This window comes from Oncorhynchus tshawytscha, linkage group LG04 (assembly GCF_018296145.1).
Source record: "Oncorhynchus tshawytscha isolate Ot180627B linkage group LG04, Otsh_v2.0, whole genome shotgun sequence".
NCBI classification, from domain to species: Eukaryota; Metazoa; Chordata; class Actinopteri; order Salmoniformes; family Salmonidae; genus Oncorhynchus; species Oncorhynchus tshawytscha.
Window position 1 is genome coordinate 26,939,708 of NC_056432.1, and position 25,173 is coordinate 26,964,880.

Below are 25,173 nucleotides of genomic sequence, written 5' to 3' on the forward strand. Positions count from 1 at the left end.
TTTATAATTATTAGATATTTTTTTTAAAGAAAGTATTTTCAATTAGATGCATTTTTTTGCTTCAAGTCTTTAGAGTGCTTACTGTGGGGACATGTCCATGCCTAAATCCACATTGAGCACAGACAGTGATTATAATAATATTAACTGACTTGCCTAGTAAAATAAAGGTAAAAAAAAGAAAGAAAAAAAAGATGTATCTCTGGGTCTTCCTTTCCTGTGCCGGTTCTCATGAGAGCCAGTTTCTTCGTAGAGCTTGATGGTTTTTGAGACTGTACTTGAAGAAACTTTCAAAGTTCTTGAAATGTTCCGCATTGACTGACCTCTGTCATCATGAAGTGCTTTGAGACTACAGTAGTCAAGGATCATATCACCTCTACCTTACCTGCCACCCTAGACCCACTCCAATTTCCTTACCACCCCAATAGATCCACAGACGATGCAATTGCCATCACTCCGCACACTGCCCTATCCCATCTGGACAAGAGGAATACCTATGTAAGAATGCTGTTTATTGACTATAGCTCAGCATTCAACACCATAGTACCCTCCAAGCTCATCATTAAGCTTGAGGCCTTTGGTCTGAACCCCGCCCTGTGCAACACGGTCCTGGACTTCCTGACGTGCCACCCCCAGGTGGTGAAGGTAGGAAACAACACCTCCACTTCGCTGATCCTCAACACTGGGGCCCTACAAGGATGCGTGTTCAGCCCCCCCTGTACTCCCTGTTCACCCATGAATGTGTTTCCAGGCACACCTCCAACTCAATCATCAAATTTGCAGATGACACAACAGTTGTAGGCCTGATTACCAACAATGACGAGACAGTCTACAGGGAGGAGGTTAAGGCCCTGGGAGTGTGGTTCCAGGAAAAATAACTCTCAACCAACATCAACAAAACAAAGTAACTGATCGGAAACAGCAGAGGGAGCACCCCCTATCCAAAATTGACGGGACTGGAGTGGAGAAGTTTGAAAGCTTTGAGTTCCTCGGCGTACACATCACTGATGGTGGTGAAGACAGCACCTCTTCAAACTCCGGAGGCTGAAGAAATTTGCTTGGCACCTAAAACCCTCACAAACCTTTACAGATGCACAATTGAGAGCATCCTGTCGAGCTGCATCACCGCCTGGTATGGCAACTGCACCGCCCACAACTGCAGGGCTCTCCAGATGGTGGTGCGGTTTGCCCAACGCATCACCGGGGGCAAACTACCTGCCCTCCAGGACACCTACTGTACCCGATGTCACAGGAAGGCCAAACAGATCATCAAGGACAACAACCACCTGAGCAACTGCCTGTTCACCCCGCTAACATCCAGAAGGCGAGGCCAGTACAGGTGCATCAAAGCTGGGACCAAGAGACAGGTTCTATCTCAAGGCCATCAGACTGTTAAATAGCCATCACTTGCCAGCTTTCACCCTGCACTTTAGAGGCTGCTGCCCTTTATACATAGACTTGGAATCACTGGCCAATTTAATAATGGAACACTAGTCACCTTAATAATGCTTAACATTATTAACATACTGCTTTACTCAGGGTTATATATATATATATATATATATATATATAGCGTTTTTCCTATTTTGTTGCATACAGTGCCTTGCAAAAGTATTCACCCCATTTGCATTTTTCCTATTTTGTTGCAATACAACCTGGAATTTAAACTGATTTTTGTTTGGATTTCATGTAATGGACTTACACAAAATAGTCCAAATTGGTGAAGTGAAATGAAAATAAATAACTAAATGAAGCTCCTAAATAAAATCTGGTGCAAACAATTATCTTCAGAAGTCACATAATTAGTTTAATAAAGTCCATCTGTGTGCAATCTAAGTGTCACATGATCTGTCACATGATCTCAGTTCTGAAAAGCCCCAAGGCTAGTGATATATTTACATCATTTCCCATCAATTCCCATTATTAAAGTGGCTGGAGTTGGGTCAGTGTCAGTGTCAGTGTGTTGGCAGCAGCCACTCAATGTTAGTGGTGGCTGTTTAACAGTCTGATGGCCTTGAGATAGAAGCTGTTTTTCAGTCTCTCGGTCCCAGCTTTGATGCACCTGTACTGACCTCGCCTTCTGGATGATAGCGGGGTGAACAGGCACAGTGGCTCAGGTGGTTGATGTCCTTGATGATCTTTATGGCCTTCCTGTAACATCGGGTGGTGTAGGTGTCCTGGAGGGCAGGTAGTTTGCCCCCGGTGATGCGTTGTGCAGACCTCACTACCCTCTGGAGAGCCTTACGGTTGAGGGAGGAGCAGTTGCCGTACCAGGCGGTGATACAGCCCGCCAGGATGCTCTCGATTGTGCATCTGTAGAAGTTTGTGAGTGCTTTTGGTGACAAGCCGAATTTCTTCAGCCTCCTGAGGTTGAAGAGGCGCTGCTGCGCCTTCTTCACGATGCTGTCTGTGTGAGTGGACCAATTCAGTTTGTCTGTGATGTGTACGCCGAGGAACTTAAAACTTGCTACCCTCTCCACTACTGTTCCATTGATGTGGATAGGGGGGTGTTCCCTCTGCCTTTTCCTGTAGTCCACAATCATCTCCTTAGTTTTGTTGACGTTGAGTGTGAGGTTATTTTCCTGACACCACACTCCGAGGGCCCTCACCTCCTCCCTGTAGGCCGTCTCGTCGTTGTTGGTAATCAAGCCTACCACTGTTGTGTCGTCCGCAAACTTGATGATTGAGTTGGAGGCGTGCGTGGCCACGCAGTCGTGGGTGAACAGGGAGTACAGGAGAGGGCTCAGAACGCACCCTTGTGGGGCCCCAGTGTTGAGGATCAGCGGGGAGGAGATGTTGTTGCCTACCCTCACCACCTGGGGGCGGCCCGTCAGGAAGTCCCGTACCCAGTTGCACAGGGCGGGGTCGAGACCCAGGGTCTCGAGCTTGATGACGAGCTTGGAGGGTACTATGGTGTTGAATGCCGAGCTGTAGTCGATGAACAGCATTCTCACATAGGTATTCCTCTTGTCCAGATGGGTTAGGGCAGTGTGCAGTGTGGTTGAGATTGCATCGTCTGTGGACCTATTTGGGCGGTAAGCAAATTGGAGTGGGTCTAGGGTGTCAGGTAGGGTGGAGGTGATATGGTCCTTGACTAGTCTCTCAAAGCACTTCATGATGACGGAAGTGAGTGCTACGGGGCGGTAGTCGTTTAGCTCAGTTACCTTAGCTTTCTTGGGAACAGGAACAATGGTGGCCCTCTTGATGCATGTGGGAACAGCAGACTGGTATAGGGATTGATTGAATATGTCCGTAAACACACCGGCCAGCTGGTCTGCGCATGCTCTGAGAGCGCGGCTGGGATGCCGTCTGGGCCTGCAGCCTTGCGAGGGTTAACACGTTTAAATGTCTTACTCACCTCGGCTGCAGTGAAGGAGAGACCGCATGTTTTTGTTGCAGGCCGTGTCAGTGGCACTGTATTGTCCTCAAAGCGGGCAAAAAAGTTATTTAGTCTGCCTGGGAGCAAGACATCCTGGTCCGTGACTGGGCTGGATTTCTTCCTGTAGTCCGTGATTGACTGTAGACCCTGCCACATGCCTCTTGTGTCTGAGCCGTTGAATTGAGATTCTACTTTGTCTCTGTACTGACGCTTAGCTTGTTTGATAGCCTTGCGGAGGGAATAGCTGCACTGTTTGTATTCGGTCATGTTACCAGACACCTTGCACTGATTAAAAGCAGTGGTTTGCGCTTTCAGTTTCACGCGAATGCTGCCATCAATCCACGGTTTCTGGTTAGGGAATGTTTTAATCGTTGCTATGGGAACGACATCTTCAACGCACGTTCTCATGAACTCGCACACCGAATCAGCGTATTCGTCAATATTGTTATCTGACGCAATACGAAACATATCCCAGTCCACGTGATGGAAGCAGTCTTGGACTGTGGAGTCAGCTTGGTCGGACCAGCGTTGGACAGACCTCAGCGTGGGAGCCTCTTGTTTTAGTTGCCTTGAAGAATGGGCAGAAATCCCAGTGGCTAGGATGTGCCAAACCTATAGAGACATATCCCAAGAGACTTGCAGCTGTAATTGCTGCAAAAGGTGTCTCTACAAAGTATTGACTTTGGGAGGGTGAATAGTTATGCATGCTCAAGTTCTGTTTTTTTGTCTTATTTCTTGTTTGTTTCACAATAAAAAATATACTGTATCTTCAACGTGGTAGGCATGTTGTGTAAATCAAATGATACAACCCCCCCCCAAAATCAATTTTAATTCCAGGTTGTAAGGCAACAAAATAGGAAAAATGCCAAGGGGGGTGAATACTTCCACAAGCCACTGTATTACCTTCATTTAACTAGGCAATTCAGTTAAGAACAAATTCTTAATTTACAATGACGGCATACCATGACCAAACCCTACCCTAACCCGAACGACGCTGGGCCAAATGTCACCCACACTATGGGACTCCTGATCACCTGTGTGATACAGCCCGGGATCGAGTCTATGGTGATGCCTCTAGCACTGAGATGCAGTGCCTTAGACCGCTGCGCCACTCGGGAGCCCAAAAGTATATACTGTATTCTATTCAACTGTATTTTTGTCAATGCCACAACATTTTTTATCTAATATTTATATATTCCTTAATTCCGTTCTTTTACTTTTAGATTTGTGTGTATTGTTGTGAATTGTTAGATACTACTGCACTGCTGGAGCTAGGAACACAAGGATTTCGCTACACCCACAATAACATCTGCTAAATATGTGTATGTGACCAATACGATGTGATTTGTACTTTGCTCCGTTCATCTTTCCCTCGATCCTGACTAGTTTCCCAGTCCCTGCCGCTGAAAAACATCCCCACAGCATGATGTTGCCACTACCATGTTTCACCATAGGGATGGTGCCAGGTTTCCTCCAGATGTGACGCTTGGCATTCATCAGACCAGAGAATCTTGTTTCTCATGGTCTGAGAGTCCTTTAGGTGCCTTTTGGCAAACTCCAAGCGGGCTGTCATGTGCATTTTACTGAGGAGTGACTTCCGTCTGGCGAATCTACCATTAAGGCCTAATTGATGGAGTGCTGCAGAGATGGTTGTCCTTCTGGAAGTTCCTCCCATCTCCACAGAGGAACTCCGGAGCTCTGTCAGGGTGACCATCAGGTTCTTGGTCATCTCCCTGACCAAGGCCAATCTCCCCTGATTGCCCAGTTTGGCCAGACAGCCGAGTCTAGGAAGAGTCTTGGTGGTTCCAAACTTCTTCCATTTAAGAATGATGGAGGCCACTGTGTTCTTGGGGACCATCAATGCTGCAGAAATGTTTTGGTAGCCTTCCCCAGATCTGTACCTCAACACAATCCTGCCTCGGAGCTCTACGGACAATTCCTTCCACCTCATGGCTTGGTTATTGCTCTGACATGTACAGTACTTTCAACTGTTGGACCTTATATAGACAGGTGTGTATCTTTCCAAATCATGTCCAATCAATTGAATTTATCACAGGTGGACTCCAATCAAGTTCTTGTGGAAACATCTTAATGATGATCAATGGAACCAGGATGACCCTGAGCTCAATTTCAGGTCTCATAGCAAAGGGTCTGATAAGTTATATAAATAAGGTGTTTCTGTTTTATCATTTTAATAAATTTGCTAAAATTTCTAAAAACCTGTTTTTGCTTTGTCATTATGAGGTATTATTTTTGTTTTGTTTTAATCCATTTTATAAGGCTGTAGTGTAACACAATATGGAAAAAGGATGTGTTCTCTTTTGAGAAAGACTGCAGCTCTATGTTTCCTCAGCCTTCAGCAAGGGCAATGAGGCGGGATCTGCGCCATACTTTACATAGGCATTATACGCCACTCCTGACAAATGCATTTCATCAGTCAGCTTTGCTAATTTCACATAGATCATGCTACAGTTCATTTATAGTACACATCTCAAATTATGAAATAGTGTGGCTTTTTGGGGGCAGTTCTATGACCTGACAACATGTCCTGTTTATATTCTCTTATTTTATCGTCCAAACTGCCCATGAGTGTGTGGTGAGGCAACTCTGAGGACGTGAGGCTGTAATTCAGAATAAGAACTCTGTCGTGGGCTTGCCTTGAGCTGCTACTCTTTTAATGGTGCAGAAAAAAAACTAATTTAGAACCTCCAGTCTTGCTGAGCACACAATCTAACTTAGAGTTGCCTAAGGAGGATGCTTGTCGTCAACAGAGGTACAAAAAAACTAATTTAGGTACAAAATAACTAATTTAGAACCTCCAGTCTTGCTGAGCACACAATCTAACTTACAATTGCCTAAGGAGGATGCTTGTCATCAACAGAGGAACAATATCCAATACCTGCTAAAAAAGCGTTTGATTAAACAATCTCTTCCCCCCCTAAGTTTGAATCCTTCAATTTATTTTGCTTTTTTTTAAACCTTCATTTAACTAGGTGTAGTAACTTGACAAGGAATGCCCACACACATTTCTATATTACTTTCCTTCCTTTTTAGTTAAACCTAAGAAATAAAAGGTGTACAGCCATGTACAAACAGTACCAATACAGAAAAACGATACAGTCCACTCAACATGTGATAGAGTTGCCTTGTACAGATCCGACTCATCAAAGGGAAAAGGTCACAGTCAATGAGAATGCCAATAATAACCATGCACACATGAATAGATATAATACTATACTACAGGTAAGTACAATACATATTCAATGTGTTAGGTTCTTATTTTTCTGAGTAAATAACCCACCGACACTAGAGAACTTTAACCAAGTTTATTCTTCCCAAAGGTTCTGTACAGCTGAAAACAGACAGCTAAAGATTTCAGAGTTTATATGCATCCTACTTAAGACACTCCCCTTTCTCTCCAATCCTTACATTTTATGGCTCTACAGGAAGCTAATAAAGAGGGTAACAGGATTCCAAACATTTATTACTCTCTTAAAAGAATCTGTCCTCACCTCAAGACCTCAACCCCTCTTTCATCTAATACACAGATGTCCATCTGTCTCCCCTGTATCAACACATCGCTCTCCTCTCCTCCATCAAACACATTCCAAAGCCTTCTTCTTTCGTCTGAGAACCATTAACTTCGAACATAACCGAGTCTCTTTCATTTCCTATCATTCATTTAATATCTCAATGTTCAAAGTTTAGCACATTCCAACAAATGTAATTATTTAAATAGTGTCCACACTATGACACTTCTCCCCCTTCATTTCAATCCCCCATGTAAGGAAAGAACACACGGTTAACCAGGTAGCTAATTTTTTGTTTCTGTTCTTCACAACACTTGAGAACTTCTGCTATTGTTACTGTAAATGTAAACAAAAACAAAAGATATGACATTCCTTATTTCTATTCAACTAGGTCTGCTGCTCCAAACAAAAACTAACACCACAAGACTCTCAGTCTCAACTACAGAGCTAGTCTTTCAGGAGGCTTGTGACTAGACTAATCTGCGCCGTACTCCTCATGTGCCACAAGCCACAGGTAAGGCGTGTCCCAGTGGAGCCGCGTCTGAGGGCATAGGAGCGAGAAATTCCATAACCCTTTGCAGGAACCACTGAATGCCCCTGTTCCTCAGATACTGTTTCCTGTGGGGTTTCAACTTGTATACTAACCACACGCAGCTGTTCCGTCTGAAAACATGCTATTTTCTTCGTCATAGCGCAGGCGAATGTGGTCCTGGTGTCTGCGCATGACTCGACCATCAGTCAGTTTGACCATAAAGGAGACTGGGCCACTCTGACTCAGAATGTTACCTGGCAACCAGCGCTGGCTGCTTGTGAAGTTGCGGATGTAGACGGCGTCATTGGGTTTTAACTGACTCTCCCTCACGTGGTGGTCATGTCTCTCTTATTGTTTCTCCTGCTTCCGTTCCACTAGTGCTTTGATGTCCGGACGCAGTAGATCCATGTGAGCTTTAGGCTTTCTTCCCATCAACATCTCAGCTGGAGCCTGTCCTGTTGTTGTTTGTGGCGTGTTGTGATACTGGAAAAAGAACAGAGAGAGCTTATTTGTGATGGTTCCCCAGTCATCCTTTTGAGCCCCTCCTTCATTGTCTGCACAGCCCGCTACGCTAAACCGTTTGAGGCCGGGTTAAACGGCGCACTGCGGACATAGCGAATCACGTTTCTCCGCATTAATTCTTGGAACAAGTCACATGTAAAGGTTGTTGCGTTGTCAGACACAACATAGTCAGGCAGACCATGGGTTGCAAACACCTGCCAAAGCTTTTTGATGGTTGTGGTCGCTGTGATGTTGCTTATGATGTGAGCCTCCTGTGGCCTACATGTGGCCCACGAAAGGGCCAGCAAAGTCTATGTGCAGCCTGGCTCATGGGTGGTCAGGCCACTCCCACAGATGTAGTGGTGTGGGTGGCGCCATCTTCTGGTTGATCTGGCACTCAGAACATGATTTCACTTTGTTTTCTACATCAGAATCCATGTTAACCCAACATATGTAAGATCTGGCTAAACTCTTCATCTGGGAGGCACCCGGGTGAGCCTCATGTTCCTCATCCATGACCTGTGAACAGCCAGGGGACAGAACAACCACTCTGGACCCCTAGAGTATGCAGCCATCCTGCACACTCAGCTCAGATTTGCACTTTGCATAAGGTCTCAGTCCATCATCCTCTATGACAGGAGGCCAACCCTGCATGAGGAATCTTTTCACTTGGGCCAGGATAGGATCCCGGTCTGTCCACTGTTTGATCTGTTTGGCATACACAGGTGAGTTTAACAATCTCTCCATTAGGAAAATTGTCTTGGAAGGCACCTCAGTTGTGGCGGGGATCTCTGGTAGCGGGAGACGGCTGAGTGCATCTGAATTTGCATTGTCCTTCCCCTCTCTGTACACAATAGTTTACTGGTAAGCTGACAGTGTGAGGGACCAACACTGTATCCTTGCTTAAGCCATGGGAGGAATACATCTTCATTCACTGAAAAGGCTCATCAGTGGTTTGTGGTCAGTGCATATGGTGAATGACGACCGTAGAGGTACTGATGAAAGCGTTTCACAGCAAAGACTATGGCCAGATCTTCCTTGTCTAACTGTGAATAAGCACTCTTAGCACTCGTCAGCATGCGTGATGCGAATCCAATGGGTTTCTCTGACCGTCCTCCATCTGATGAGAGAGTACTACCCCAACGCAATAGGGCAAGGCGTCACATGACAGAATGATCTCTTTATATTGGTCAAAATGAACCAGCAGTTGTGCTGATTGTAGTAGTGCTTTCACTTCCTTGAAAGCTTTCTTTTGTGCTGGCCCCCACTTCCATTTACAGTCTTTGTGGAGCAGCTGATAAAGTGGAGCCATCCCTGTTGACAGCTCAGTGAGGGACTTACCATATTTCACCATGCCCAGGAACGACCTGAGCTCGGACATGTTCTTGGGGTTTGGAGCGTCCTTGATTGCCCTGACTTTGAACTCCACAGGACACAGACCCTGCACTGTGATCTTGTGACGTAGGTATGTCACACTCTGTGCTTGGAATGTGCACTTGCTATGCTTCAGGCGCAGCCCTGCCTTAGAGAATCTCTTTTACATCTGGTACAAATGGTGGAGGTGCTCCTCCTCCGTCTCCCCTGTAACCAGGCTGTCGTCCAAGTACACTGCTACATGAGGCTGGACTGGATGCCACTCCGAAAACCAAGCGGTTGTACCTGAACAAGACTTTGTGCGTGTTGACTGGGACATACTCTTTTGAGTCTTCGTCCAGGAGGAGCTGTTGCTAGACGTGACTCAAGTCAAGCTTTGAGAACATCTTGCCCCCTGCAAGCATTGCAAACAGGTCCTGCGCATCCAGCTTAGAGGCTCTGTTGATGGTGAGTTTGTAGTCCCCGCATGTACGCACAGTTCTGTCACTTTTCATAACGAGAATGATTTGAGCTGTCCAGCGGGAGATCTGAATGGGAGTAATGATGTTTGTTACTTGCAGCCGCTCCAACTCATCCTCCACTTTCTTTTTCATGCCGTAAGGCACTGTCCTGGGCTTGAAAAAGCAAGGCTCGGCCTGAGGATCCACAAACAGCTTAACTGCAGTGCCCTGCAGTGTTCCCAGTTCATCTTTGAAAATCTCAGGGTACTTTTGAATGGCATCCTCAGTCACTCGTGTGTGTGTGATTTATCTCACCCCAGTTCAGTTGTATTTTGGTGAGCCAATCATGCCCTAGTAAACTAGGCCCATTCCTTTTCACCACCAGGAGCCATGTTGTATGCAATGTCCACCTCTAGAGCACCCAGCAATGGTATGCTCTCCCTGCTGTACGTACCCAGTCTGATCCCTGCCGGTGTGAAGGCGGAAGCCTGTTTTGAGCCTCACATTTGTTTGTAGGTCTCCTCACTGATAACAGAGTCAGAAGCCCCGTGTCCATCTCCATCCTCAACTGTTTTCCTTCTACCTCCACTGTAGCATAGATAGGCTCTGCATGGGGCTCACTCACATTAAACATGTTGTAGGAACAATGCTCTTCCTCCTCTTCTGTGCTCTCTAGGTAATGTGCTGCTGACAGTGACTTCTTTGCTGTGAACTTTCCCTGTCCAGTCTGCCCACCCTCTGGCTTGCTCCCAGGACCCCTGCATTTTTTAGCTGTGTCCCTTTTTCTTGCAATTGTGACAGACCGTATCCGGGTACTTGCAGTTTGCATAATGTGTTCCCTCACATCTGAAACATTCCACTGCTTTTCCACTGCCGCCTCTTTTGTCACCTGATGCACTGTACCACTTCCACTGTTGGGGCTATGTCCTCTAACATAGCCCCAAACTCACAATGTTTCGAGAGTTCACGTAATTCAGCAACAACGTTAGCAACAGACTGACCTGTTTTCCAAAAATGGCAGTTAAACTTGAACCTCTGGACAATCACTGAAGGTTTTGGATTGTGGCGAGTCTGAACGAGAGCAACTAGATCCACAAAAGGAATTTCTCTCCGTCTCCGTGGTGTAGCCATATTCCTCATTAGATTTGAGGTTTTAGCCCCACACACACTCAAAAGAATAGAGCCCTGCTTAGCCTCATCTGTAATTCCATTTGCCAAAGAAAAGTGTCCCAACCTTTCCACATATTCTGTCCAGTCCTCGTTCTCTTCCACAAACTCAGTGATAGTCCCAAACATTGCCATTATAACGTCAACTTGTTCTTGGTCCTCGTTAGTGATTTTCATTTGCTGCTGATTGTCACTGTCAGCGTTTCCCCCCAGCGGTGGCTGCTCTCAGTCGCTCATTAAGCTAGCTAGCTGACTGCCTCCACTGTTTCTTAGCTAGCTAGTGCATCGCCATGTAGATTTATACGTTTTATCCTCATTGCCAAAAAGATGTAGTAACTTGACAAGGAATGCCCACAAGCATTTTTATATTACTTTCCTTTATTTTCAACCTAAAAAATAAAAGGTGTACAACCATGTACAAACGGTACCAATACAGCAAAACGATACAGCCCACTCAACATATGATGGAGTCGCCTTGTACAGATCCAACTCTGGATGATGACCTCATCAAAGGGGAAGGTCACGGTCAATGCCAATAATTACCATGCACACATGATTAGCAATCATACTATACTTCAGTTAAGTACAATACATATTCAATGTAATTGTGTATATAGTGTCCACGCTATAACACTAGGCAGGTCAGCTAAGAACAAATTCTTATGTACAATGACGGCCTACCAAAAGGCAAAAGACCTGCAGGGATGTGGGCCGGGATTTTTTCAAATTAATCAAATATAGGACAAAACGCACATCATGACAAGAGAGACACCACAACACTACATATAAAGAGAGGCCGAAGACAACAAAGACATCACCCAAACAGTCAACAAATAGACATGCTCCATCATTAGAAATGAGTCAGTGCCACGGTAAACATGGTATTTCCACTGTGTGAAAATGGAACAATATGGGGGGAAACAAGGGACAGGCAGTGAAAAATAGAATCAATGATCTTATCTGCTCTTTCATTGTGTTACACATCTTCTCATACTGCTATTTTGCTTTGAGATTCCATCATTTACAGTTCTTCATTGAACACTGATCCGGTGTATGATATGAGGAATCGCCTCATTCTTAGCCTTTGTAGAGAATAAGACTGAATATATAAAACCATGGGATGATGTAGCTTACCCTTGACCCTGCAAACCAAGGCCAAGGCAGAGGACTGCTTTAGAGAAAAAAAAACACCACCTGCTGAGAGGATAGAGGAGTTTAAAAATAAACTGGGTGCAGGACAGACGCCATACTGGGTTTGTTCTGTCTGGAATGGCAAAGGTAATCTGAAAGTGTTGGCATAGCAGTCCCAAACCATCCCAAGGGAAATCAGGAGCTTTCACAGCTGCCCTGCCAGCCTGCTTGAAGTCTTAACACAACTCCAAGATGACAATACCCAGTACACAGGAACAAAGAAAGGGGCAAAGAAAAACTGAAGACCACTGTACTGAAGCACTACTTCATCTGTTACTGCTACGTCATCTAATCTCTTTATTTATAAGATGTTAGTTATGTCATTTGCATGATACAAAGGACAAACAAAATAAAGGGGATTAATAATCACAAATGCCACAACTGTAATTCTAAGAAGCACGAGATAAGTAGGCTACTGCAGAGATATACTGGATGGGAATGTGTGTCTTATAATGTAGGCCATGCAACTAAATGTACCTTCTGTTCTGAGAAAAAAATATTTATTCAAAAATTGTGTAGTATTTTAAGTTGCTTAACAGGAAACAGAGTGTTGGCCTAGCTTTCAGATTCTATGTAAATTCATGCTGACATGTTTCTAAAATGTTAAACACTTCCACAGGCCTTGTACAAATCTGATCATCCGTGCAAGCCTGCACAAAATGTGTCTATGAATGCATCCTTAATATTATGTTTTGAATCACCTGTATTGGAGGTCACTCTTGGTTAGTGCACCATTTAAATGTAAAACCTTTTTGTCCCTTTTTCAAAAGGTTCAAGGCCTATTCTTCACCATCAGGAGTGAAGACAGGCTTCTCAGAGATGCCTCTCACACCACTGGACAATTTTCCCGAAGCAGAAACAGAAGAAAAGGACGTAAGTCCAAATGATAAAAAGCGCTGTGTGGCCTGGCTTACTTTTAATAGCTCTTAGGAGGAAGTAAAAAAAAAAAACTCTATCCTTCCAAGATGATAAAAAAGCAGGGTGAAGAATCTGCCTGGTCTCATAGACTAAATATAAATCCAGGACACTCAAATTAGTACGATATGTTACATTTGGTATGGTTACATAATAGAGAAGGTTACTTAAGGCAAGAAAGAAAATAGGGTGGTTGGTCGGGGTGGATGGTCAGAAGTATAACGCGAACGTCTAGCAACCCAAAGATTGCGACTTCAAATCTCATCATCGACAACTTTAGAAATGTACCTAATTAGCAACTACTTAGCATTTCAGCTAACCCTTCCCCAAGCTCTTTAACCTAGCTCCTAAACTTAACCCTATCCTTAACCCTAACCCGTAGTCTAGCCACCTAGCTAACATTAGGATTTCATACATTTAGCAAATTTGTAACATATTGTATGAATTGCAATTAGTAAAATATTGTACAAATTGCAATTCATAGCATATCATACGAATTGTAATTTGTAACATACAGTGGGCCAAAAAAAGTATTTAGTCAGCCACCAATTGTGCAAGTTCTCTCACTTAAAAAGATGAAAGAGGCCTGTCATTTTCATCATAGGTACACTTCAACTATGACAGACAAAATGAGAAAAAAAATCCAGAAAATCACATTGTAGGATTTTTAATGAATTTATTTGCAAATTATGGTGGAAAATAAGTATTTGGTCAATAACAAAAGTTTATCTCAATACTTTGTTATATACCCTTTGTTGGCAATGACAGAGGTCAAATGTTTTCTGTAAGTCTTCACAAGGTTTTCACACACTGTTGCTGGTATTTTGGCCCATTCCTCTATGCAGATCTCCTCTAGAGCAGTGATGTTTTGGGGCTGTTGCTGGGCAACACGGACTTTCAACTCCCTCCAAAGATTTTCTATGGGGTTGAAATCTGGAGCCTGGCTAGGCCACTCCAGGACCTTGAAATGCTTCTTACGAAGCCACTCCTTCATTGCCCGGGCGGTGTGTTTGGGATCATTGTCATGCTGAAAGAACCAGCCATGTTTCATCTTCAATGCCCTTGCTGATGGAAGGAGGTTTTCACTCAAAATCTCACGATACATGACCCATTCATTCTTTCCTTTACACGGATCAGTCGTCCTGGTCCCTTTGCAGAAAAACAGCCCCAAAGCATGATGTTTCCCACCCACATGATTCACAGTAGGTATGGTGTTCTTTGGATGCAACTCAGCATTCTTTGTTCTCCAAACACGACGAGTTGAGTTTTTACCAAAAAGTTATATTTTGGTTTCATCTGACCATATGACATTCTCCCAATCTTCTTCTGGATCATCCAAATGCTCTCTAGCAAACTTCAGACGGGCCTGGACATGTACTGGCTAAGCAGGGGGACACGTCTGGCACTGCACGATTTGAGTTCCTGGCGGCGTAGTGTGTTACTGATGGTAGGCTTTGTTACTTTGGTCCCAGCTCTCTGCAGGTCATTCACTAGGTCCCCCCATGTGGTTCTGGGATTTTTGCTCACCGTTCTTGTGATCATTTTAACCCCACTGGGTGAGATCTTGCGTGGAGCCCCAGATCGAGGGAGGTTATCAGTGGTCTTGTATGTCTTCCATTTTCTAATAATTGCTCCCACAGTTAATTTCTTCAAACCAAGCTGCTTACCAGAAATCTTGCTTGTTTGTAGGTGACCAAATACTTATTTTCCACCATAATTTACAAATAAATTCATTAAAAATCCTACAATGTGATTTTCTGTTTGTTTTTTCTCATTTTGTCTGTCATAGTTGAAGTGTACCCATGATGAAAATTACAGGCCTCTCTAATCTTTTTAAGTGGGTGAACTTGCACAATTGGTGGCTGACTCATTTTTTTGCCCCACTGTACATTCAAAATGGATGATGGACATCCAAAAATGGATACATACCATAAGAAACGTAACATATCATACTAATTGGAGTGTCATGGATTTACGGTTACTAAGTTACATCTACCCTTGAGTCCAGGTAGGAAAAATAACCAACTTTTCTTGCTATTACAGCAAACTTTGCACTTCTAAAAATTAGGTCCACAGTCAGAAAATGGAGCAAATTGAAAATGATTAAGTCTCAGAAAGAAGACAAAGACTGTTATTCTTGCATAGTCGAGAACAAAGACAAACCAGGATGTGGCAGCCTTGAAGAAAGTATTTCAGCCGAATTTAAGACTGAGAGAATCTCATTCTTCTCTCTTGATGATAGCGGTTATGCACTGTCAATTAATATTTCCCTGGGATGGGAATAACTCAGAGGGTGAAGAATAATTGGGAAATAAATGTTCTATGTATGCTATCCTGAGCATGCCACCGGATTGAGCTCAATCAGTGTATTTGATTGCTTTATAAAGTCAATAAATCCTCTTCAATACACTTTGCTTTTCATTATCTGAGTTTGAGTATGATGTGGAAAGTAGTCTCCTTCCTCACCATGCACAGGAAAATCTCACAATTTACAAAAGCAAACGATACTGTTTAAAGATGTGACAATTAGGTAAATGGTGTTGCATCAGTTAATAATGACTTTACTTTGTTTAAATTATTCATACATTTTTCAGATCAGTGATGCTTTGATGCAGAACATAAAAATTTTAAAAAGTTATCATTCAGCACTGTATTACTTGTGGTCAAGATTATCCCAAAACACCACACTCTCAGACATGATAAGCAGTGTAATTTCATGGTAAAAATTAAATCTCAGTAAATAAATGTTAAAAGTAATTTTAATGTTCACAGGAATTTTTTCTTCAATGAGCATAAAAAACATTTGGTCAGAAAATCTATTGAAATATAATTTTATCGTGTGACGACAGTTCAAGCTGATATTTTATATGGTTTAATTAACAGAAACCAGGATAACATCTTCTTCAAACAGCAAGCCAATATTGCAAGTCCTCGACTTCACAAAATGTCAGTCACACTCTCATACCCAGCCTGCAAACCCAAATCAGGGCATGTTCAAGTTCATCTGAACTTCAGACAAGGCTCCTCCTCTTCATGGGCAAATGGCAGTGTTCATGAATCAGCCGAGACACTTTATTTGATACCTATTCATAGTATTGAACAAGTTCATTGGGTTTTTGTTATTACATGTGTCCTTGAAGTGGAGTATGAGTATGAACCACATCCAAATGAGGCTCCTTGATGAAAACTGTAACAGTCACAGTAGACATTGGGGAAAAGGGATACAAAGATCTAATGCGTCACAGCTGGGGAGAGCAGACAGGCATCAATATTAGACAGTCTGGGTTAAGCTGTTACAACAGCTATCTCCACTATGAGTGAATTCATTGCTGATCTCTAGGTGAATGTCATTATCTGAGGTCACAAAGTCAATTAATGGTCACACTAAAATGCTTCCCTTTAAGTAACTACACATGGTATGTGAGAGACAATCCTACAATTAGATTGACGATTGACGTGACATAAATATAAAATAAATTGCCATTACATTAATCATGAAAATGCAATGATGATCATGATGAACAAATCCATATCAACACAATAACAAATATGTATTTCTGACAAGATATGTCAGCTGTAGGCTACACTTGACATGAAAACAATTAGTCTATTACGCATCAACGTTTTACTTTTCATCTTGGAAACAAACAAAAAAAATAATAATAATTGCATTATAGTAAAATTAACATAAAAATCACCAAAATAATAAAAATATTCATTAATGTACTTCTGGAAAATAAATGTAATCTGTACACTTGACATGAAAACGGTGTGCCCATCACTTACCAAGTTTGCCCTTGTCGTTGTGGGTCATTTCATTTGAGTGGCTCACTTCTTGAAATGAAATAGCTACGGGGACTGGAAAATCTGTAAGGCCTCTGACTGGCAGCATTATTAGAAAAAGCAGCATAAAACCTTTCAGCTCTGTTAGTCTTTAATTTGTTCTGCTATTCCATTGCTCACCCTACTGTTTCCCCAGATCTATTATTGCATTTTGTAGATAATGACTTACCTAAAACAGTGAAGGTGCCGAAACTGTGAGCAGCAGAGTCAATAAGTTCAATAAGAGTAATGAATCATGTCATTTTTTATATTTCTCCCCATGATGCTGGAGACCATTTTAGAAGCAGAAGGAATGTGATACTGTAACTGGACTATATTCAATTATAATGGACATCAAAGGGGCAGCTATCATGTAATATACTGAAACAGTACACTGCAATTTCCATTAATGAATATTTTCATTTTCATTAGTCAAGGTATATTCAGTGTTAGATAAATGTATTCTCTCCATTAATAGCATATTCTCCAGTCAGAATGTTCTTCCTCAGTGCAGATTTGTATCTGTTTCACTCATTATCTGCTGCGGTATACAGTACTGTAACAACACCATGCTCAGTAGCCTAGATGGAGAGGGGAGCACTGGTCTGGTCTCCCCATCTGCACAGGTCACAAGTCACTGTTGGAGGGAATGGGGGTCCGTGCGTATGAGCAAGGTGGTGGGTGCAGAGGGGAGACCAGCTGTATGACCTGTACTGCAGCCCGGTGGCCTCAGGAGGGGGGCTCAAAGCCCATGTTGAGGTGCAGCGCCCCTTGGGCCTGGCAGTAATCCACTACGGGCTGCTCATACCTGTTCAACGTCAGGGCACTCAACTGCTGTGGTACCTGAGAAAACAAAGGAAAAGTAGAGGGGGACGGAGAGAGAGTAAGATAAAAAAAAAGAGCGGTTTAAACATTTTCCCTCTGAACTAGAGGATTTCTTTTTACGTTAGGGTGCAAAGTGAAATAGGCTGAAAATTTACAGATAAATTGCATGCAAAAATCTGGTCTCAATTTATTTGGATAGTCCATCTGTAGCAAGGATAAGGGTTAAGGTTAGGGTTAGTAGATAGTTTGTTGAAATGTTAGTCTAGATTTTTGAGGGATGTTAGTTGGTATTTGAGGGACAGGAATGGTTTTGCGCCAACATGTGTGAGAGGAACAGTATGTGTGTCAGTTGTATCTTCTAGTGATTGAATTAGGGATGTTGAAATGAACATCTGGCTTTATAAATCTGATCATTGCATGCAATAGTTGTGGTATAATGCATGAAATACATTTAGATCACTGAGTTCATTTGTGAAAGGTAATAACTGAATTACCTCAATCTAAACACCAAAATGACATATGTATGTGCCACACTGCATGCAGGACCAAAAACTTGCATCAATAGTAAGAGAGTACCCACTCAGCTTAACTCAATTATATGCAAGATTAAAGCCTTAAGCAAGAGTGCATACATTCTTGCTTTTACTCTTTTAAATGGAATCTTGACTCCATTAAGCAGAGGGCTCTTGTTACATTACAAGCGCTTGCTGATTCAAAGGCCTCTCTCTATGGTCTACAGTGCTTTGAACTATGTACAATTACACAACGGGTGGGTCTAATCCTGAATGCTGATTGGTTAAAACCGCACTCCAGCCGGTGTCTATTCCACAAACTACCACCGGCTAAATCTATAATGTTCAAATGCCTATTTACTCTCTTCCATCTGACTGTGCAATCCACTGTCTCATCAGCCCAGACAGGCAATTTAAAACTTGATCCACTATAAAACGCATCTAGACATTATCTCACATATCTTTTACACTAACATTTAGTCTGGACAGACAGACAGGCAGGCAGTGTTTCTCAGTCAGTCGAAATCATGAATCAGGTGGTATCATTTTTACAAATATATACAAAGAAATGTCAATTGAAAAAAGGTCAAATGAAATGAAGTGCAGCTAGTTTGCAGTCTTTCCAGCTTCAATTTGAAGCGATTGTGTTAGCTGTGTTGTTGGCTAGCTCCTCTGAACAACAGTGTCCTGACGTCAGAAAGAGTACATTTTCTCTGCCAGGTGAAATCGCGCATCATTAGCTCATTCTTATGGATGTATCCAAATAAATGTCAATAGAAAAAAAGAAAAAAAAAAAAAATGCAGCTACTGTTGTTATTTTGGCTGCACTGTTTTACGTGACTGTCAGTTAGCCGTAGTTGGCTAGCTAGCAAGCAAGGGATAATAACGTTGCCAGCTAGTATGGCAATAGAACATTTAGAACAAACGACTGGGTCGCTCACGTCCATAGATACAGAACAAAAAGACTGAACAACTGGGTCGCGTCTCTGGCAACCAAACCGATAGAACGAACGGCCAGCCAGCTTGGGTAGCAACCCTATATTTGTGTCCGGACTATATCTTGTCGAAGGATGAAATAGTATGAATTAATGAATGAATTAAATAACAAATGTCATGAAAATATGTCAATCATTATTGGAATATGTTGCTACCCCTTTGTATAAAAGTAATAATGCCCTCGAAGCCAGTGTATGGAGGATATATTGGCACGGTTTGCCAGGCCTCGACTGTGTCTCATGCCTAACAACACCTGTGCCAATATATTCTCCAAACACTAGCTTCTCGGGCATTATCACTTCATTAAAACAGATCAAATGATATTAATGTGCCATTAAATATTGAAACTAATATCACAATATTTAACTGATTCTGTTAGTAGTACATACACACATGCACACTCACGCATGCACACACAAATAGACACACACACTCAAATCAAACTTTAGTTGTCACATGCGCCGAATACAAGTGTAGACCTTACCGTGAAATGCTTACTTACAAGCCCTTAACCAACAGTGCAGTTCAAGAAGAGTTAAGAAAATATTTACCAAATAAACTAAAGTAAAAAATAATAAAAAGTAACACAATAACATACAGTAACAATAATGAGGATATATACAGGGGGTACCGTTACCGAGTCTGCGGGGGTATAGGTTAGAGGTAATTTGTACATGTAGGTAGGGGTGAAGTGACTATTCACAGATAATAAACAGCAAATAGCTGCAGTGGACAAAAAAAATGAAGGGGGGAGGGGGGTCAATGTAATAGTCCGGTGGCCATTTGATTTCACACTGGAAGCACTAACAGGGACTTAACAAAATATGTTAATCATTCGAAGCAACTATTGTACACTGCTTTTTTTTCTTATTTTTACTTCGGAGGTGGTCAGCCTTCCTTTTTAAAGACGCAATCCAGTAGAACTGAGCAGTCTCACAAGGGCCCCACAACTGAATGAATCACATTATTATAGCATTGATTATCTCTTCTACAGCTAAGTTCTCAAAACCATTTCTTTAAAAATCATACACAATTGTAAATCTGGATGTCTGGGTACTGAATATATACAGTGCCTTGCGAAAGTATTCGGCCCCCTTGAACTTTGCGACCTTTTGCCACATTTCAGGCTTCAAACATAAAGATATAAAACTGTATTTTTTTGTGAAGAATCAACAACAAGTGGGACACAATCATGAAGTGGAACGACAGTTATTGGATATTTCAATATTAACAAATATTAACAAATCAAAAACTGAAAAATTGGGCATGCAAAATTATTCAGCCCCTTTACTTTCAGTCCAGCAAACTCTCTCCAGAAGTTCAGTGAGGATCTCTGAATGATCCAATGTTGACCTAAATGACTAATGATGATAAATACAATCCACCTGTGTGTAAAGTCTCCGTATAAATGCACCTGCACTGTGATAGTCTCAGAGGTCCGTTAAAAGCGCAGAGAGCATCATGAAGAACAAGGAACACACCAGGCAGGTCCGAGATACTGTTGTGAAGAAGTTTAAAGCCGGATTTGGATACAAAAAGATTTCCCAAGCTTTAAACATCCCAAGGACCACTGTGCAAGCGATAATATTGAAATGGAAGGAGTATCAGACCACTGCAAATCTACCAAGACCTGGCCGTCCCTCTAAACTTTCAGCTCATACAAGAAGAAGACTGATCAGAGATGCAGCCAAGAGGCCCATGATCACTCTGGATGAACTGCAGAGATCTACAGCTGAGGTGGGAGACTCTGTCCATAGGACAACAATCAGTCGTATATTGCACAAATCTGGCCTTTATGGAAGAATGGCAAGAAGAAAGCCATTTCTTAAAGATATCCATAAAAAGTGTTGTTTAAAGTTTGCCACAAGCCACCTGGGAGACACACCAAACATGTGGAAGAAGGTGCTCTGGTCAGATGAAACCAAAATTGAACTTTTTGGCAACAATGCAAAACGTTATGTTTGGCGTAAAAGCAACACAGCACATCACCCTGAACACACCATCCCCACTGTCAAACATGGTGGTGGCAGCATCATGGTTTGGGCCTGCTTTTCTTCAGCAGGGACAGGGAAGATGGTTAAAATTGATGGGAAGATGGATGGAGCCAAATACAGGACCATTCTGGAAGAAAACCTGATGGAGTCTGCAAAAGACCTGAGACTGGGACAGAGATTTGTCTTCCATCAAGACAATGATCCAAAACATAAAGCAAAATCTACAATGGAATGGTTCAAAAATAAACATATCCAGGTGTTAGAATGGCCAAGTCAAAGTCCAGACCTGAATCCAATCAAGAATCTGTGGAAAGAACTGAAAACTGCTGTTCACAAATGCTCTCCGTCCAACCTCACTGAGCTCGAGTTGTTTTGCAAGGAGGAATGGGAAAAAATGTCAGTCTCTCGATGTGCAAAACTGATAGAGACATACCCCAAGCGACTTACAGATGTAATCGTAGCAAAAGGTGGCGCTAGAAAGTATTAACTTAAGGGGGCTGAATAATTTTGCACGCCCAATTTTTCAGTTTTTGATTTGTTAAAAAAGTTTGAAATATCCAATAAATGTCGTTACACTTCATGATTTGGCCCACTTCTTGTTGATTCTTCACAAAAAAATACAGTTTTATATCTTTATGTTTGAAGCCTGAAATGTGGCCAAATGTCGCAAAGTTCAAGGGGGCCGAATACTTTCGCAAGGCACTGTATACAATATCGTCTCGATTTTGAATATTTCATTGGATTACAATGGGATTTTTTCTATGAACTGATGGTGAAGGCTTGAGATATCTGTACTCAGAATTAGGTTATGTTGATTAAGCCGCACCTTCTTCAACTAGAAATAAAAGGCCTAAGATATACAGATAAACAGTTGAGGTCGGAAGTTTACACACTTAGGTTGGAGTCATTAAAACTCATTTTTCAACCACTCCACAAATGTCTTGTTAACAAACTATAGTCGGTTAGAACATCTACTTTGTGCATGACAGAAGTCATTTTTCCAAAAATTGTTTACAGACAGATTATTTCACTTATAATTCACTGTATCACAATTCCAGTGGGTCAGAGGTTTACATACCCTATGTTGACTGTGCCTTTGAAGAGCTTGGAAAATTCCAGAAAAGGATATCATAGCCTTAGAAGCTTCTGATAGGCTAATTGACATAATTTGAATCAATTGGAGGTGTACCTGTGGATGTATTTCAAGGCCTACCTTCAAACTCAGTGCATCTTTGCTTGACATCATGGGAAAATCAAAAGAAATCAGCCAAGACCTCAGGAAAAAAAATTGTAGACCTCCACAAGTCTGGTTGATCCTTGGGAGCAATGTCCGACCACCTGAAGGTACCACGTTCATCTGAACAAACAATGGTACGCAAGTATAAACACCATGGGACCACGCAGCAGTCATACCGCTCAGGAAGGAGATACATTCTGTCTCCTAGAGATAAACATACTTTGGTGTGAAAAGTGCAAATCAATGCCAGAACAACAGCAAAGGACCTTGTGAAGATGCTGGAGGAAATGGGTACAAAAGTATTGATATCCACAGTAAAAATGAGTCCTATAGACATAACCTGAAAGGACGCTCAACAAGGAAGAAGCTCCAAAATTGCTCCAAAATTGCCATAAAAAAGCCAGACTATGGTTTGCAACTGCACATTGGGACAAAGATTGTACTTTTTGGAGAAATGTCCTCTGATCTGATGAAACAAAAATAGAACTGTTTGGCCATAATGACCATGGTTATGTTTGGAGGAAAAAGGGGGAGGCTTCCAAGCCGAAGATCATCATCCCAACCGTGAAGCACGCAGGTGGCAGCATCGTGTTGTGGGGGTGCTTTGCTGCAGGAGGGCGGGTGCACTTCACAAAATAGATGGCATCATGTGGAAGAAAAATGATGTGGATATTTTGAAGCAACATCTCAAGACATCAGTCAGGTTAAAGCTTGGTCGCAAATGGGTGTTCCAAATGGACAATGACCCCAAGCATACTTCCAAAGTTGTGGCAAAATGGCTTAAGGACAACAAAGTTAAGGTATTGGAGTGACCATCACAAAGCCCTGACCTCAATCCTATAGAACATTTCTGGGCAGAACTGATAAAGTGTGTGCGAACAAGGAGGCCCACAAACCTGACTCAGTTACACCAGCTCTGTCAGCAGGAATGGGCCAAAATTCACCCAACTTATTGTGGGAAGCTTGTGGAAGGGTACCCGAAACGTTTGACCCAAGTGAAACAATTTAAAGGAAATGCCACCAAATACTAACTGAGTGTAAACTTCTGACCTACTATTATTCTGACATTTTACATAAAGTGGTGATCCTAACTGACCTAAAACAGGGAATTTTACTAGGATTAAATGTCAGGAATTGTGAAAAACTGAGTTCAAATCTATTTGTCTAAGGTGTATGTAAACTTCCAACTTCAACTGTATACTTTACAATGTTGCTGTGGGTGTCAGGACATTTATTTATAATTTCATAGCCTCCTAAATCATGTGTTTACTTTGTTTCCAGTCTTCAAGTTCCTGAACCTAGCTTGATCTTTGGGGAACATAATATTCAGAATACCCAGAATGATAATGTGTTCAGTAGGGGGTCTGTATCTATGACTTCACACAAATTGTCAGCAGAATGACTCGTTTTAGGACAAGGTTTCCTAATTAGTGAAATTGGAGGAGGCAAATGTCTATGTGGAAACCATTAAATTAGCTTATGGCCCTATTGTATTGAGCAAATGGCCCCTTCTCTCTGTTAACAACAGCACTAAACAAGGTGGGGGCCATAGCTTAAAACAGCTCTTTGATGGTCTCCTGTTATTTTCTAGTTTCTAATATGATTGTATTCTAGCAAGTCAGCACCTGGGATTTCCCAACAGGACTGTGCACTTTTTAAGAGTGTTGAAAGACCTGCATCTGACCAATGTTTGTGCTCCTTTGTGAGAATAGATACATTACTTCATACTGTAACAGTTTGGACGCAACTACCAGGGAGGGCTAGTGAACATACTTTGCTATCAGTTTGGCGACAAGGGCTTAAACTTGTTGCGATTGACCTAACTGATCAGAAGTCCTACATGTGTTTTGTGTCAAACTCAGTTTACAACCATAATCTGCACTCTAATCTCTATGCAGTAATGGTAAAGAACATTTTGAAACAGCATTTAGCTAAATGGGTTTTAAGTTAAACCACATGACTCCTGTCCTCAAACACAACAACATTGGGACCTCTGCTCTAGGATCTATTCGAGCAATAACCAAGACAACACTGACCAGACAGTCTTTTTTTATTTTACCTTGTAATAGAGTGAGTGATTTGATGTTGTCTTTTGAAAACATCATCCAGTGTACTCAGTTTGAATATCCCCTTCCCTGCACCCCTTTCTGAAATAGCATTAAATCCAGGTCTGAGTGACGAATATTTAACAAATAAAAGGCTTTTTGGCTTCCTGGTTTGATTGTCCATCCAGGTTTAATCGGGAATATTGTGAATAGCTGGCTATTATGGTGGGGGCTTTTAAAGGCATGACTCATAGGGCTAGCGTAGCCTGGGCAATAGCCAACACCGTGCATTAAAGGCTGAATGTTGCAGACAGAGGAGTTTGCTTCAGGCCTCCTTGACATCTTCCCTCAACAGAACGTCGTCTTCTCCTATTCACATTTGAACACTGCAAAAACATAAATAGGCCTACTCACTCTGGAAAACTCTAAATAGAATACCCTCGAAAATTCTCTCTATCTCTATTAATAGCTTTGAATATCACAGCCTGCCTCTCCTTTTTATATATCAATTTAAGACATTGAATTTCAAAGTTATTTGAGCGGGGTACCGCACATTTGTCTCCTTACATTGGCCAATGGGCTACTCTAGTCCCCTAGTACACCGAATACTATTTTCACTGGGCTTATCAAGATCTGTCCTATGTTATCATTACAAACAATATCAAATATCTAAATCCAAGCACTGGGGCGGCAGGTAGCCTAGAGGTTAGAGTGTT

General features: G+C 42.2%; 1 protein-coding gene across 1 annotated transcript in view; it reads right to left on the minus strand.

Annotated features, from left to right (window-relative positions):
* Nucleotides 1–15,767: 15,767 nt before the first annotated feature.
* Nucleotides 15,768–25,173, minus strand: part of LOC112248441 (leucine-rich repeat transmembrane neuronal protein 4-like) — a 69,210-nt gene continuing 59,804 nt past the window's right edge. The window contains exon 3 of the mRNA XM_024417468.2: nucleotides 15,768–17,691. The gene's annotated coding sequence lies outside the window, so the exon portion shown is untranslated. The remainder of the gene's footprint in view (nucleotides 17,692–25,173) is intronic.